This window comes from Plecotus auritus, assembly GCF_963455305.1.
Source record: "Plecotus auritus genome assembly, chromosome: X".
NCBI lineage: Eukaryota > Metazoa > Chordata > Mammalia > Chiroptera > Vespertilionidae > Plecotus > Plecotus auritus.
The window spans coordinates 118002487-118008434 of NC_137784.1; positions in this window are offsets into that span (position 1 = coordinate 118002487).

The following is a 5948-nucleotide window of genomic DNA, read 5'->3' on the forward strand; positions in this document are numbered from 1 at the left end:
CTTACCATGCTGACAAACTAATTTCCTAAATGTATATAGCATTGAAAGGATCTAGTGAGGAGGAATATAGAGGGCAACCTGAGTTGGGGGCTAGCAATCTGAATCTGCCAGTGATCGGTGTCCTAGCGCACATTCTTGTTAGCCTATAATTAACTTCCCCTTCCTTAGGCAATAATCTGTTTTCCTAAATACTCCCAGTTTACAAGGGCCACAAACCAAGAATTTAACAGCTTAGCCAGAGGGGAGGTCACTAGCACTACCCAGGCCAGGCCTGTAGTTGTAATCTTACTTCCCTATTCTAACTAATTTAGGTAGAGCTGCAAAAGTCCGAAAGTAAGGAAACAAAGAATTTAGAAATATATATAAGGAGTAATCTCATTGCATAAGTTGTTCAGGCTTTGGATCTTTGAATCCCCTGAGCCAGCCGTGCTGCTTTAAATAAAGGGTTTTTCCTGAATCTCTGGGTACTTGAGTATTTTCCAGTCACCTGGTAAATTCTGCAACACTGTAACAGTGAAAATAAGAAAAAAAGTGCAACAAATTTGGAGAAATACACTATCTTATTTCAAGAATTATGTAAAGTTATTTCACTCAAAACAGTATAGTACTGACCTAAAGAATAATGGACCAGGTTCAGAAAAATACCCATACATATAACAGTTAGTTTTTGAAAATATCACTAAAGCAATCCAATGTTGAAAAAAACAATGGCAGAGGAAAAACTGGCTATTCACATGGAAAAATAAGGAAACACCATGCCTGCCTCACATTGTAGCAGGATAGTAAGAAACTAGGAAAATCCCTGAGAAACTGGAATGGAGAAACTGAGACAAGAAAATTAAACAAGGTCAAACAGTTTGGGCAGCTTACAGCCAGCTTGTGAATTGCAAGACCTTATCTTCCCTAATCAAAGACACTTGAGAGCAAATGGTTAATACCCTCCTCCTTAACCAGCAAATACATAGTTTAAATCACTCTGGCCTGGAAAAATAGAGAACAAAGACTCAATTAATGCCATTTGTGCCAGCTAAACGCAAGAACAGATAAAGTTGGGGAACACATAACAAAAAGCCCATTAACACCAGACAGACCTAAAAGTAAAACAGTAAAACAGATCAAAAAATAATCCAAAACTCCCGTATACACTTATTTAATGCATCATCATATTAAAAATGCACCTGGAAAGCTGATGAATATTCTACTGAAACCCTCCCCTAAAATTCTTGCCTGCAGAAAAAAAAAAAAAGGGTAGAAAGCTCTCAGGACAAAGACTCAGTGTAGGCTTGCGCTAGAGCACTCACATGCCCATTCTGGGGCACAAACTTTTCATTTTTAAGGTTCCCCACAAGACTTATAGACAGGGGAGCAATGGGCAGCTTGACCTAGGCTCACCCCAGATCCTGTCTTCAAGGCCCCCTTTTTCTCCAACTTCCCAGTGAGCTAGCAGCAGCCCCGCCTGGGCTCACTTCTTTCCTATAACATTTCTAGGGAGCCAAAGCAGAGCACCACCTAGGCTCTCCCCTGTTGTATCTTCTACCCTAATTCTTTCCTTTGTTTCACTGTCCCCAGCATTAATAAACATACTCTCAAACCCATCTGGATTCGAGTTGTGAAATCTTTCCTACACAAAGTCAAGGACCCACACATTACAAGCCAGCCTGAGGCAGGCCCATGTCTTGTAACATCATAAACAAAGATTAATTTGAGATGCTATTTGAGATGACATTTATGTAACATATATTTTATATTTATACAATGAAAAACTTAGTAATAAAAAAGAACACCCCACCCCCGTCCAAGGAGCAGCAGCCATGCACAGCCTGCCCCCATCCAAGGAGCAGTAGTCTTGTGAGCAGCCTGACCCTGTCCAAGGAGTAGCAACCACTCGAGCAGCCTGCCCCCGCCAGCCAGAGGAGCCACCACTGCTGCAATCAGTGCCCTCCAGAGGAGCTGCTGCCAACTGGGGAACAGCCACCGCCCAAGGAGCCAATGCCACCCAAGGAGCAGCCCCTGCATAACTCGACACCTAGATCCTTTGGTGAGAGCAAAAATGAGGAGACAAAGAAACCCCCAAAGGAAAGAAAAGGAGGAATCGCCAGAAAAGCAGCTAAATTAAATGGAGACATGCAATAAGTGTGAAAAAATAATTCAGAATAAGGGTCATACAATTCATAAACTGGATGGATGAAAAAATCAACAACTTATGAAAGAATCAAGAAGAAACAGTGATATAGCTGCAATAAAAAACACCATAGAAAGTTTCAACAGTAGACTCTGAGAAGAAGAGGACCGAATTAGCAAATTAGACGACAGGGAAACAAAACATGACCAAACTGAACTGCAATTGGAGGAAAAGATTAAAAGACAGGAGGAGAGCCTAAGGGAGCTTTGGGACAACATGAAACAAAGCAACATATGAATAATAGGGGTGCCAGAATGACAGGAAGAGGAACAAGGGTTAGAAAACCTATTTGAAGAAATAATGTCAGAAAACTTCCCTGAAGTGGGGAAGAAAAAAATCATACAAGCACAGAGAGTCCCAATCAAGATGAACCCGAAAAGACCCACACCAGCACACATCATAATTACAATGGCAAACGTTCAGGACAATGGAAGAATCTTAAAGGCTACAAGAGAGAAAAAAAGTTACGTACCAGGAATCTTTCATTAGATTATCAAATGATTGGACACCAATCAGGCCAGAAAGGAATGAAAGGAAATTTACAAAGTGATGCAAAGCAAGGGACTGAATCCAAGAATACTCTATCCAGCAAGGCTATAATTGAAAATTGAAGGGGAAATAAGAAGCTTCACAGACAAAAAAAGGCTAAGGGAGTTTATCACTATCAAGCCAGCAATGCAAGAAATGCTAAAAGGACTGTTGTAAAAAGAAGAAACAAAAAGAGAAGAAGGAACACAGGAACAAAAAATAAAAATGGCTACAAAACACTACCTATTGATAATAACTTTAAATGTAAATGGGCTAAATTTTCCAATCAAAAGACATCGAGTGGCTGAATGGATAAAACAACATGACCCATATATATGCCGTCTACAAGAGATCCATTTCAGAACAAGGGACTCACACAGACTGAACATGAAGGGATGGAAAAATATCTTTCAGGCAAATGGAAAAGAAGAAAAAAAAAGCTGGGGTAGCAATACTTATATCTGACAAAATAGACCTCAATGTTAAGGCCATAACAAGAGATAAGGAAGGCCACTTCATAATACTAAAGGGATCAATACAACAAGAGGATATAACCCTGGTAAACATATATGCACCCAATGCCGGAGCACCCAAATACATTAAAAACACTCCTGGAAGATATCAAGGGAGAGATAGATAATAATACAATCATAGTAGGGGACTTTAATACCCCACTGACATCACTGGATAAATCCTCTAGATAAAAAATCAGCAAAGAAACAGCAATCTTAAATGACTCATTAGATCAGATGGACTTAATTGATATCTTCAGAACATTTCACCCCAAAGCCACAGAATCTACGTTCTTCTCAAGTGCACATGGGACATATTCAAAGATAGACCACATATTGGGTCACAAGAAAAGTCTCTCCAACTTCAAGAAGATTGAACTCATACCAAGCATCTTCTCAGATCACAATGGCATAATACTAGAAATAAACTACAATCAAAACAATCAAAAAACTTCAAACACTTGGAAGCTGAATAGCATGCTATCAAACAATGGTTGGGTTACCAAAGAGATCAAAGAAGAAATTAAAAACATCCTGGTACCGAATGACAATGAAAACACAACAATCCAAAATCTAAGGGACACAGTGAAAGTAGTCCTGAGAGGGAAGTTCATAGCTCTACAAGCCTACCACAAAAAAAAGGAAATAAATCATCTAACTCTACTACTTAAGGAATTAGAGAGCAACAAGAAATGCCCAGAGTGAACAGAAGGCAAGAGATAATAAAGGTCAGAGCAGAAATAAATGACATAGACACCAAAAAAAAAAAAAAGATCAATGAAACCAAGAGCTGGTTCTTTGAAAGGATGAACAAGATTGATGAACCTCTAGCCAGGCTCACCAAGAAGCAAAGAGAGAGGACCCAAAAAAAAAATCAGAAATGAAAGATGCGAAATAACAACAGACCCCACAGAAATACAAAGCACTGTTAAAAAAATATTATGAACAACGCTATTCCAAAGAAAATGAGACAACCTAGAGGAAATGGACATATTCCTAGAAAAATACAACCTTCTAAAACTCAATCATGAAGAATCCAAAAATCTCAATAGGCGAATAACTATGGAGGAAATTGAATCAGTCATCAAAAAGCTTCCAGCAAACAAAAGCCTGGGGTCAGATGGCTTCACCGGGAAGTGTTACCTAACACTCAAAGAAGAACTAAAACCTATCCTCCTCAGACTATTCCAAAAAAATTCAAGAGGAAGGAACACTTCCAAGCTCCTTCTATGAAGCCAGCATTACCCTAATACCAAAACAAGAAAAAGACAACACAATGAAAGAGAATTACAGGCCAATATCCCTCATGAACATACATGCCAAAATACTCAACAAAATTCTAGCAAATTGGATCCAGCATTACATCAGAGAGATCATACACCATGACTAAGAAGGATTTATCCTGGGGATACAAGGATGGTACAATATCTGCAAATCAATAAATGTGATACATCACATAAAAAATTATGATATAAAAATCACATAGTCATATCAATTGATGCAGAAAAAGCATTTGACAAAATCCAACATCCTTTCTTGATAAAAACCCTCAGCAAAATGGGAATAGAGGGATCATGCCTTAATATAATAAAAACCTTGTATGACAAACCCACAGCCAACATCATACCCAATGGGCAAAAACTAAAACCATTTTCCCTAAGAACAGAAACAAGACGGGGATGTCCACTTTCACCACTCCTGTTCAACATAGTACTGGAATTGCTAGCCATAGCAATTAGACAAGAAGAAGATATAAAAGGTATCCAAATTGGAAAAGAAGATGCAAAACTGTCATTCGCAGATGACATGATACTGTACATAGAAAACCCTAAAGACTCCATCAAAATATTATTAGACTTAATAAATGAATTTGGCAATGTAGCAGGATACAAAATTAACGCCAAGAAATCTATGGCATTTTTAATCACCAATAGTCAACTTACAGAAAGAGAGACTATGAAAAAAATCCCATTTACCATTGCACCAAAAAAATTAAGATAACTAGGAATAAACTTAACTAAGGAGGTAAAAGACCTCTACTCAGAAAACTACAGGATGTTGAAAAAAGAGATAGAGGAAGATATAAACACATGGAAGAACATACTGTGTCCATGGATTGGTAAAATCAACATCATCAAAATGTCCATACTACCCAAAGCAATCTATAGATTCAATGCACTCCCCATTAAAATACCAACAGCATATTTCACAGACCTAGAAATCTCCAAACATGCATATGGAATAAATCAAGACCCCAAATAGCTGCAGTAATCCTGAGAAAGAATAACAAAATAGGAGGGATCTCAATACCAGATATCAAGCTGTATTACAAAGCTACTGTTCTCAAAACTGCCTAGTACTGGCACAATCACAGACATATAGACCAATGGAATAGAATAGAGAACCCAGAAATCCACCCAAACCACTATGCTCAAATAATATTTGAGCAAAGGAGGCTTGAAAATTAAATGGTGTCAAGACAGTCTCTTCAATAACTGGTGTTGGGAAAATTGGACAGATACATGCAAAAAAATGAAACTAGACCACCAACTTACACCATACACAAAAATAAACTCAAAATGGATAAAAGACTTAAACATAAGACGGGAAACCATAAAAATACTAGAGGAATCCACAGGCAGAAAAATCTCAGACATATGCCGAAGGAACTTCACTGATACTGCTCCTAGGGCAATGGAAAATAAAGAGAAAATAAACAAATGGGA